Below are 11,519 nucleotides of genomic sequence, written 5' to 3'. Positions count from 1 at the left end.
ATTGGAAGGATCTTCTTCTGCGCCACAACCTCGATGTGATGCATATAGAGAAGAATTTCTTTGAGAACATCATGAATACAATATTGAATGTCTCAGGGAAGACAAAAGACAACATAAAATCGAGGTTGGACTTGCCGGATATTTGCTCAAGAAGCGAGTTACATATTAAAAGCAATGGACAAGTTCCCGTTCCGATATTCAGATTATCTTCAGAAAAAAAGTCGGTGTTGTTCAACTGGGTGGCATCAGAAGTGAAGTTCCCCGATGGGTATGTTTCGAATCTCTCTAGATGTGTTGAAAAGGGTCAAAAGTTCTCCGGGATGAAGAGTCATGATTGTCATGTATTTATGCAACGACTACTGCCCTTTGCATTTGCGGAGCTACTTCCAACAAACGTACATGAAGCACTTGCAGGTACGTAGTGTATTATATCACAATAATTTACAAAATAATATATGACCCCGTCGTCAACAGAGGTGTTCGGTCTAACAAATTCGGGGTAGTTGATGTCAACGGTGGACGAAGGTACAACAAATTCGAGCCTTTCATCTTAGCTTCACAAGCAGACCAAGTTAGCTTCCTTCCATACCCTCGGATGAGAGATTCAGGTATAAATTGGTTAGCAGTGATCAAAGTTACACCTCGAGGACGAATCATCAGTGGAGAAGAACCACCATTGCAAGAAGAACAGAAAAATGAAGTTGAGGAACCTGAACAAGAAATTGATGACATCCTTCTCATTGATCTGCATAATCACGAGTACGAAGATCTTACTGATGATGCCACAGACGAAGCTGTTGAAGACGAGTTTAATGAAAATGATGATGTTTCTAGTGATGACGAGAATGTCGATGTATCCGATTGATGTATTTGTTTTATGAATAAGATGAGGGAGTTTGTTTTATGAATAAGATAATGTGGGGTTTGTTTTATGAATAAGGTAATGCCGGGAGTTTGTTTTATGAATAAGCAAATGTGGGAATTGTGGTTTGGAATGGAAATAAAGATGGGGTTTGGAGTATATGAAGTAGAAAATAAGGAATATGGGGTTTGGGGTTTCGGATTCAAGGGATTTAAACATAACACTCGTTAATTCCACGTAACAAAAAATCGTCGTAAAGGACTCGTAGGTCAACGAGGAAATAACGACGAAATACAAAAATAAAGAACGCGGGACTCGTTAATTCCACGTAGGACAAATCGTCGTAAATACCACGTAGGATGAATTCGTCGTAAAAACCACGTAGGATGAAATCGTCGTAAATACAACGTAAGACAACGAGGAAATAACGACGAAACCTAAAAATAAAGATGGGGTTTGGAATATATGAAGTAGAAAATAAGGAATATGGGGTTTGGGGTTTGGGGTTTGGGGTTTCGGGTTTCGGGTTTGGGGTTTAGGTTTCGGGTTTTTGGTTTCGGGTTTCGGGTTTAGGGGTTCGGGGTTTGGGGTTTGGGGTTCGGGGTTTAGGGGTTCGGAGTTTGGGGTTTCGGGTTTAAGGTTTCGGGGTTTGGGGTTTCGGGTTTTGGATTTCGGGTTTGGGGTTTCGGGTTTCGGGTTTTGGATTTCGGGTTTCGGGTTTCGGGTTTCGGGTTTGGGGTTTCGAGTTTGGGGTTTCGGGTTTAGGGGTTCGGGGTTTCGGGTTTTGGATTTCGGGTTTCGGGTTTCGGGTTTGGGGTTCTAGGGATGAATTCGTCGTAAATACCACGTAGGATGAATTCGTCGTAAAAACCACGTAGGATGAAATCGTCGTAAATACAACGTAAGACAACGAGGAAATAACGACGAAACCTAAAAATAAAGATGGGGTTTGGAATATATGAAGTAGAAAATAAGGAATATGGGGTTTGGGGTTTGGGATTTGGGGTTTGGGGTTTCGGGTTTGGGGTTTGGGTTTCGGGTTTTTGGTTTCGGGTTTCGGGTTTAGGGGTTCGGGGTTTGGGGTTCGGGGTTTAGGGGTTCAGAGTTTGGGGTTTCGGGTTTAGGGGTTCGGGGTTTGGGGTTTCGGGTTTTGGATTTCGGGTTTGGGGTTTCGGGTTTTGGATTTCGGGTTTCGGATTTCGCGTTTGGGGTTTCGAGTTTGGGGTTTCGGGTTTAGGGGTTCGGGGTTTGGGGTTTCGGGTTTTGGATTTCGGGTTTCGGGTTTCGGGTTTCGGGTTTGGGGTTCTAGGGATTTAACCATAACACTCGTTAAAAATAACGACGAAACTTAAAATTAAATATGGGGTTTGGAATATTTGAAGTAGAAAATTAAAGATGGGGGTTTGGGTTTCGGGTTTCGGGTTTGGGCTTTCGGGTTTCGGGTTTGGGGGTTGGGGTTTGGGGTTTCGGGTATGAGGTTTCGGGTTTCGGGTTTCGGGTCTCGGGTCTCGGGTTTCGGGGTTGGGGTTTCGGGTTTCGGGTTTCGGGTTTGGGCTTTCGGGTTTCGGGTTTGGGGATTGGGGTTTAGGAATAACGACGAAACTTAAAATTAAATATGGGGTTTGGAATATATGAAGTAGAAAATTAAAGATGGGGGTTTGGGTTTTGGGTTTCGGGTTTGGGCTTTCGGGTTTCGGGTTTGGGGGTTGGGGTTTCGGGTTTCGGGTTTCGGGTTTCGGTTTTCGGATTCTAGGGATTTAAACATAACACTCGTTAATTCCACGTAGGATGAAATCGTCGTAAATACCACGTAAGCATAAATCGTCGTAAAGACCACGTAACCAGAAATCGTCATAAAGACCACGTAAGCAGAAATCGTCGTAAAGACCACGTAAAAAGATTTAAACATAAAACACGTTAATTCCACGTAAGCATAAATCGTCGTAAATACCTCGTAGTGTAAAAACTAGAAAAAAGGGAAAAGTATCAAAATACCAGAATAACATGTGGCAAGAATTCCAGCAATTATAATACGTAAGTCTCGCCCACATGAATTCTAATATCTTATCCTTTTCCTATTTTTTCAAATATTTATAATTTGAATATGATTTTGCTGAGGAATGTGATTTCAGATAGGTGTGTGATTTGGGAGTTTATGTGTGGTTTGAGAATGAGAGTTGTGAGTATATTTATAGGAAAGCAAGCCTCGTTAATTCCACGTAGGCAAAATCGTCGTTAATACCTCGTAAACAAAAACACGGACCTTTGTGATTCCTCACAATTTCCTCGTAAAAAAAACACGGGCCTTTGTAACTGCTCGCTATTTCGTCGTAAGCTTACGACGAATTTGCGACGATATGTAATCTTATATATACACCCGAGCGCTCACTCTTTCTTTCCTCTCTACTTCCTCTCTACTTCCTCTCCATTTCGTAGCAATGGTAAGCCTCTCTGATTCCTCTCTAATTTGGTTAGTTTAGGATAGATTAGGTGGTTAGTATAGGGAATTTAGATAGGTTTGCGGATTTTATGTTATTTAGTGTTGATTAAGTGGATAATGTTGGGAAATATATTGTTGATGTTAATTTTAAAAAATTCATTTTTTTCCCAGGTTCGAAAAGGAAGACTTACTGCCCATTACAGAGAGATCTTCGGTGAGCCGGGTATTCGTTTAGACCCGGCCTCTTCTTCCGCTCCCAGTTCTTCGGGCCAGGAGACTGTCCACGAGACTCAGTACACTCAGAGAGTCTCTGGGTCTACTTCTTCTAGTGCACCATCGGCTCCTCATGTGCCTCCTCCGATGCCTCCTCCTGTGCCTCCTCCGATGGCACCTCCGATGGCCGCCGATATTCATCCTGATCTGATGGTGCCTCCGAGTGCTCCTTACTCGCAGTACACTGTAGAGGACATTCTCAATCTGCCAGGCAGAGAAGGTTTACCAGTCATCGACCCAGACCGACCGGACGGAACGTTTTGGTATTTTTTTTAATTCGTTTAAATTTCTTTTATAACATTAAAAAATAATTTATATTTTAAATTTGTATTTTCCAGGTGGGGGGTTGACGGATGTCTTGCATCGGACGTAACCGACACGATCAAGGGTTACTTCTCCATGGCACATCCAAACTGGAGTAAGATGCCTCACTACGTCAGAAAGACGTGGTTCAAAATTTACGCTGTAAGTTTCTATTAATTAATTTTATATATTTTAATTTTTTCATGATTTATATATATACTTTCTAAAAAACTAATTGTTAATTTATTTTTTCCAACAGCAAAAATATAATTGGGCCTTGGGGATCACTGAGAGGGTGAGGAAGAAGTTTAACGCGAAAGCGAAAGTTCGCTTGTTGGACACGGTCTCCAACTGGAAGGGTGACTGGATCGTGAAGGGGTATGAGCGTGGCAAACCCGCTGAGCTCACCACGGATGTGTAGGATGACCTCATCCGTTATTGGCGCATTCCTGATTCCATTAGAATCGCCCAGGCTTGCTCTAACTCCCGTAACACGGTCGATGAGCACGAGAACGGGCCGATGCTTCACACTACGGGCCAAAAACCCCACGCAGGTGTCCGTTTGGAAATGGTAATTAAATATTTTATTAAATAATTTTTTTAATACATATATTAATTTATTCTAACATTCTTAACTGTTTTTTAGGCCAAAGATGGAACTTTACGAGAGGACCCACAAGAACAAGGCGGGCGTATTTGTAGATGGCAAGTCCGAGCAAATCTACAACGACGTAGTTGCTCGGGTTGAAGACCGCCAGACTCAGCTGACCCAGCAGTCTACCGACGGATTACCCGTCACCTTATCCACACTTGAAGTGGATAAGATTTACGAGGAGGTAAATTTTCAAAAAAATTAATTTTTAATTATTCATTTAATTTAACTTTAAATTTTTACTTACAATATTTATTTTTTGTTTTTAAGGTTGTCCCTAAAAAAAAGGGACGGACGTTGGGTATTGGTTCTGTCAACGATGTTCCGAGAGCGACATCGTCTTATGGTCAGCGACGGGATGATGAAGTCACGGAGCTGCGTAGAGAGTCCGCTCAGCTGCGTAACGAGTTGACCGCGACAAAATCTCGTATGGGTGGAGTCGAGGGCTTCTTGGACGTTATTGCGGCCACAAATCCGGAATGGGAGTCCATGTTGAGGAACATGCGACAACAACATCCCATTCAAGGCGAGTCATCCGACGTACATAACGAGGCGGATGTTACGAGGAGGAGTGATGAATTCTACCGGGCGATGAACGACCCTTAGTTTTTTTTTTTGGTTGTTGTATTATATAAATTCAAAACTTATTTATATATAAAATATTTTCATATTGATTTATTTTTATTTTGAATTTTAATTTATTATTAAATTAAATAATTTTAATTATTTTTTAATTATATTTTTAAATTCTGTAAAATAATAAAAACGAAGTAAATTTGTAGCCAATGTACGACCTCTTTACGTGGAAACCTTACGAGGAAATGACGAGAAACATTTAACTAGTATTTTACGAGGAACCATTTACGAGGAAATAACGAGGAAAAGTTTACGACCATTTTACGAGGAAATCATTTCGTGGTTGTTACGTGTATTTTGCGAGGAAAGTCTTTCAAGGTATTTACGTGTAGATTACGAGGAACTATTTTCGAGGTATTTACGAGGAATTATAGCGACGTCCTTACGTGGAATATTGACGTGGTCTTTACGACGAATCGCCCTACTTCGTCTTTACGACGAAATATATTTCTCGCTAAGTTACGACGAATTAGCGAGGAAATATGTGTTACGACAGACGTGTAACGAGCAAACGCGTTTCCTCGCTAATTCGTCGTAAAGCCTCTTTTACGACGAAATAACGAGGAAAACCGCCCTCGTTAAGATTATGTTTTCTTGTAGTGTCTATGTTCCAATCTCGGTCTCGATATCGTCCCCAAGTCCCCAAAGCCCAAAGGTGATGATTCTGGAATATATGTGTATATATATATATATTTTGTTAATAGAAAATTGTGTTATTTATGTAAACTATTTCTTTTCAGGAAATAGGCGTTCCAGAATCCAAAAAATTGCAAAGTTCATTCTTTTCCATGCATTGACTCATAGTAGATTACCAACAACCTTGCTGGTACTCGAAGAAGACATTCTTAGAGACCACCCTCTCTTCATGACCGTTTGTCAAGCTGTAACATCGGGAGGTCTCAATCTCATTTTCAGCCGCCCACGTCCATATTAACGTCGGAGTTATATTTGGATCCCCAATTAAGAAGTTGGTTCTGATTGTGATTGGACTCTTCATGTTCATTGCTCTTCGAAATAAGCTTTTCATGGTCACTGCCCTTCTGTGTTTTTTTCTTTTATTTATTTCAATGCAGTTTGAATACGTGGGTTTTGTAAAATATAACTTACTAGTGGTTTTGTAAAATACGCGCGGGGTGTTGATGTTATTTTCTTTATACTATGTTTTGGATGAAAATGTTATTCGTGGTGTGTGTTAGTGATTGGAAGTGTTGTTTTTGAAAGAACAGTTTACTGGAGTTTTACTATATATTGCATTTAGTTTAAGAGTATGCTTTCTTAGGGGAGATCCTAAATTTGTAGGTAGTTACGGGTTGGTCAGGTTTTGTACTGAAGTTTGAAGCACGAATGTGTAAATCTTGTTAATTTAGGATTTTAAAATAGGGTCTGTTTGGTAGCCGGCACATTGGTTGGGCCTTCCTAAAATTTGGAAATTGTAGTATGTTTAGTGATTGTGTAGCTGGCTCTGTTAGAAGAGTTTGGGTATTTTGTTATTATAATTTTTTTGTGGTCAAAATGTTAAGATTTATAACCATTTTATGAATTTTACATGTTGCAAGAGCAACTTATTACGATAGCAAAAAAAGTAAATAACTGAAAAACAACATTAGCTAAAAGGATCAATAAACCAAAAGTAAAGCTCTAGAAGAGAGTGAGATCATTTGGACCCGGTGAAAAGGAGAGCAACCTGTCTCTTATTTGCTGGTCCACCATCTTGAAGAAAACCATCGGTTGGGGACTGATGTCTCTAAATATTCGGCCAGTACGCTCTCTCCATAGAGAATAAACAATAACCTGCACAAGTAGCTTCATAACAATTTTCACCTGCGATGATGAATAAACACCCTGGCAACTCAAACACATCGAGACTGCAGCAGAAAGATCTGTTGGAGGAGAGGTAATAAATCTGTCACAGAACTTAGACCAAATAGCACCAGTATAAGAACACTCAAAGAAGAGATGCTGGTGAGATTCGACTTGAGAAGTCCATAACACATACATATCAGGAACTACTAATCCCCGAGTGATTAATCGATCTTTAGTGGGTAATCTCTTTAGCATAGACAACCGGGTGATAAAGGAGCCACGGTTTTTTTGTTTTGTTATTTTAGTTGTGTGACTCGTGGTCAAGGTTTTTTCTTACGTGAAAAAGGCTGCTGGATGTTTTTTTTTTTAAGTTAGGTAGCGTGAGTATTAACTTGTTTGTCAAGAAATCTTCTTATTTTTACATTTTATTTTGGAGCGAATTGGTCGCTAAATCTTATTTTTTGGAATTTTATGTTAGCGTCTAATATATAAGTTTGGTAGATGTAGAAATAACTAATGAATATTTTTTTAATAATGTAAATGTTTAGAGGCCCGTAAGTAAAACTTTAAAACCAAATCATGCAATTTGTGGTAGAAGGAAGTTATTATAGAAATGGAAAAACGTAAATGAAAGGTGAGTAAATCAAGTGTCATGAAGAGGAAGATGCTTGCAGACTGAACATGGTAATTTGTGAACGGCTGTGGTATCACATAACAAAACGGATGATTTTATCACTCTGTTTGTAATGGAATAATTAGGACATCTCTCAAGTAGGTTATCGGTATGGCAACGTCTTGGGGGTATGACGAGAATCATGTTCTTTCCGTAGGCTTTCTCCCGGTTACCTTTGATCAGATCTCCGGTGGAACATTTCCCTTTTCCCTTGTCTATTTTTTTTTTAACATGAACTTTTTTTTTTGTGATCGTTCAGTGTAACAATAAAATGATCCCTAAGTTCACAAATGATGGTTATAAATAGGAGGGAGCATGAAGTATAGCGAGTTGTCAGGAAATTGAACAGCTTCTTTGTAAAGTTGGGGGTTTAAGGGCTGGGTTGGAAGGGTAACAGTTATGATAGAAAAAAGTTTCTGTAAACAGGTGTTGAACAACAGATCATGCTTTGGTCGTATAGTTCATTAGCATTGCTTCGATTGTATACGGTATTCTGATTCCAACTGTACGAAGGCATAGCCAATTATGTTTGAACCGTGTTCAAGATTTGTTTTTCTTATATGGACTTTATTAATAAGAAAATGCCGAAAACATAAGTGACTCTTGTAATATGCTAAGTAATACGGAAACCACGGGGTGGTGTTCTACTTAAATCAGAGACATTAGCATAGTCTCAGAGGAATGGAACAAATTGCTTGATCTGCTTGAAGTATAAGCAAGTGTTGCAGTAATTTTCCATTTCATTCACATGGCAGCTAGCCGGTGGTTCGAGCTTCCGCATGTTTCTCTGGTAGGGGCTGGTGAATACGACGTTATACTTTAGAAGGCTTTGACTATGATTACTTTGTTTTTTTATGACCTATTGCTTATTTGTAGCATTTGTAACAGCTGTAGCAATTTATTGTAAGTATATTTGTCACATTTGGACAAAACCTAAGTACTGTAATAGTTTATCTCAGATCTCTTTAACTTAGCCAATAGGCTTATTGATACAGATACATAACTTGTCTAGCAAGTTCCTTACATAATAGAATAGGAAATCTAACTTATACATTAATACTTTTCTAATAGTTACATGGTAATATATTCTAGGTGAATTCATAGTCTCCTAGATCTCCTAATAATATTAGTAAGTAACTGCTGTTTCATAGTAACAGAGAAAGGAAGTGGGTGCACAGCGAATTGTGTTGTTTCTCTAGGACAGATTAGAATTTCTGTGAAGGATTGTCATCCTTGTTATAATGAGAAATCAGTTTAGGAGTCTATTTCGTCATCTTATTAACACAGAGGCCGTAAAACTCTAAGAGCATCCAGTCTCACCAATATAAAGTAATATTTTAAATATATTGTAGTTAATACAATAAATTTATGATCATAAAAATTGCATAGATCATTTGTACAATGCCAACTATCTCAAGAGTCTTTCAAAAAATGTTGTTGATATTTTCATCGGAGAGATTAATCTTCTCCTCTCCTTGCTCTTGATTATTTTCTAATATTTTAACGGTAAAGAAGAGTGCTCTAAGAAGTGAATTTATTCTTTTACGTAAAGAGGTCGAGTCTCGTAATATATAAAGTTTCTTTATGGCAACTTATTATATTGAGAAATCAGTTTTCACACTATATTTCGTCATCTTATTAACAAAGATATGAGCATGTTTTAGAAAGAATAATCTAGGAGTAGAACTTCTCAAAATTCCTTGGATGCATGGCAGGATCTGGAGAACTCTTATCACCTGGTAGTTATTCCTTCCGGAGAGAGAGTAATAAGAAGAACCTGATCAACTGTAAACACACCATCTTGTTATACATCAGAGATAGACTGATTTCCCCTCTATACATGTTAAAGATGTCTAGAAACTTCTTATATGCACGGTTATCGCTCCCAAAGCGCATCTGCAGTTATAAGTTAACTGTTTTAGATCCATGACTAAAATGGTATATGATTCTACAACATTAGATACATACCCTGATCGGTAGCTTCTCCGAGATCCACTGCCTTCTTCTACGAAAGGGTTATTTTGTATCCCTTGGGCAAGAAAGTATTAAACCCCGAAAGCAAGTCGTCATAGCCCTTGAACAACTCTCTTACTCTTGCTATGACGCCATTAGTGGCAACTAAACTATAAAAAACCAACATGAGACACCAAGAAACTAAGCACACTTCCTGTTGTAGGACCAAAAATGGATGTGACAAGAAGGGTATTTGTTAACTCTGAGGAAAGTGTCATACTTGTCTTTCTTGTCTTGAAAGATATCCTATAACAGCTTTGAGATAGGTGAAGGCATCACCTGTTGTTATCCCTCCTAAAGTCCTAGGTTTCCTCCGCCACCAATCGTGAGAAAGCTTACCATTTCTGCATCACACAAACATATAAAGTAATTTGTTTTAGCTATTTACATCGAAAAATCAATTTAAACAAAAAAACATCGATAAATCAAAATTAATTTATAAAAAAAAAAAAGCAGAATTTGAGAAAAGACAAATCAAGCAATAAGGATTCAGACACCTTACGACAAAAATCATTTTCCAATGGGAATAAGTAAACTTGAGAACAGCGTTCTATATGTCAAATTAATGGTCATATGACTTACTTTTTTTAGGAGAGCGATAGCTGGGAGGTCACAATTGCCGGTAAAGGTTAGTGCCTGTGTGTTGAGATGCCTTTTTATAGGTGAGAGATTGCGGAGAAGCTGAAGAGGGCGGTCATGGGAAATTAATGAGACTTAGTGGGTTGTCGCGTAAATGAGAATGAATGTGAAGGTTAATGGCAACCTCTTAAAGGGAGTCGCATGTGTTACTCTGCTCTTCTCTCAGATGGAAAATCAGAAGTTAGGGTTTGGAGAGGACGACTGTCACTGGAGTGGGGTTGCTCCTGTTGGGCCCAGTTGTAAACATTGAAAGGTCAAAAAAGGGGCTTATATCCACTTACGAAACAAATGGGGTAGAGTGGGCTAATAGTGCTAACCGTCTGAATGGCTCATTATACGAAACATGCAATAGACCGTAAATATATTGGAGCCCGCGATTATTAAGTTTCGTAGCCGAAAAATAGGAGAAAGAATTGAAACCAAAGGCAGACACGTGTCATCTTTTGCCCCCCCCCCGCCATGGATGATGCGGCAGCAGTAAAAGAGAGAAAAGTCTCTTTTATTAGTATAGATAGATAGAAGATTGCTCTTCCTTTATGGTTTAGGAAAACAATTATCTGATGTTAGGTTCTTTTTCTAATCATTTTTGTAATATGGGTATAAAATCTTCAACCTTTAGAATTGAAAGGTTTCACTCTCGTTGTTCTGCCGCCTAAACCCATATTAATGTCTAAGTTTCTTTTGGCGTCCGAATTAACATAATTTTGTATTTTAAATTTTGCACATGGTTTATATTTAAATTTAGTTACATAATTTGTTTTTATTATTATTTTAGTTGGATTTTGAGAAGAATTTGATCTTTGTTTTACATCGTTTATCCAGTATCTATATACAGTATTAGAAGGGAAGAAAAAAAAACATTTTCCAATGTTAGTTGAAACAGTCCATGCAAATAAGAGCAACATGAACGGAAGTGCTTAAGTGGGGTGCTTAGGTTTTTTTGTAATTAAAAAAAAAGAAAAGTCACAATTACCTTAAAGCAACAGAGCTTAATTAAGAGGAAGAAGCACCGGCTCTTGATATACGTGTCGTCTTCCATCCTCTCCCGTTCTCTCCCTCTCACCGCCGTCAATGCTTCGTAGCGATGGCCACAATCTTCTTCTCTTCATCTCCACTTGCTTGAAACGGACAAAAATGGCCACCATAAACCCTATTTTATCTTCGCGCCTGCTCACTCTCTTCAAGCTGGGTCGATTAACTTCTCTTATGGCCATGGGGTTTCCTA

General features: G+C 38.8%; 1 long non-coding RNA gene across 2 annotated transcripts; it reads right to left on the bottom strand.

The window, feature by feature from the left end:
• Positions 1 to 9,210: 9,210 nt before the first annotated feature.
• On the bottom strand, positions 9,211 to 11,509 carry LOC106356209. Of its 2 annotated transcripts, none has more exons than XR_002659636.2 (4): positions 10,238 to 11,509; positions 9,876 to 9,999; positions 9,611 to 9,765; positions 9,211 to 9,538 (listed from the first exon to the last, which is right to left on the bottom strand). It is a non-coding gene; the product is annotated as an uncharacterized LOC106356209 (long non-coding RNA). The 2 variants fall into 2 exon arrangements; XR_001272012.3 differs by having other exon boundaries at positions 9,611 to 9,760.
• Positions 11,510 to 11,519: the final 10 nt, after the last annotated feature.

This window comes from Brassica napus, chromosome C1, assembly GCF_020379485.1.
Source record: "Brassica napus cultivar Da-Ae chromosome C1, Da-Ae, whole genome shotgun sequence".
Taxonomy (NCBI): Eukaryota; Viridiplantae; Streptophyta; class Magnoliopsida; order Brassicales; family Brassicaceae; genus Brassica; species Brassica napus.
The sequence above is the reverse complement of the archived record's forward strand: the minus strand, read 5'-3'. Positions and strand labels throughout refer to the sequence as shown.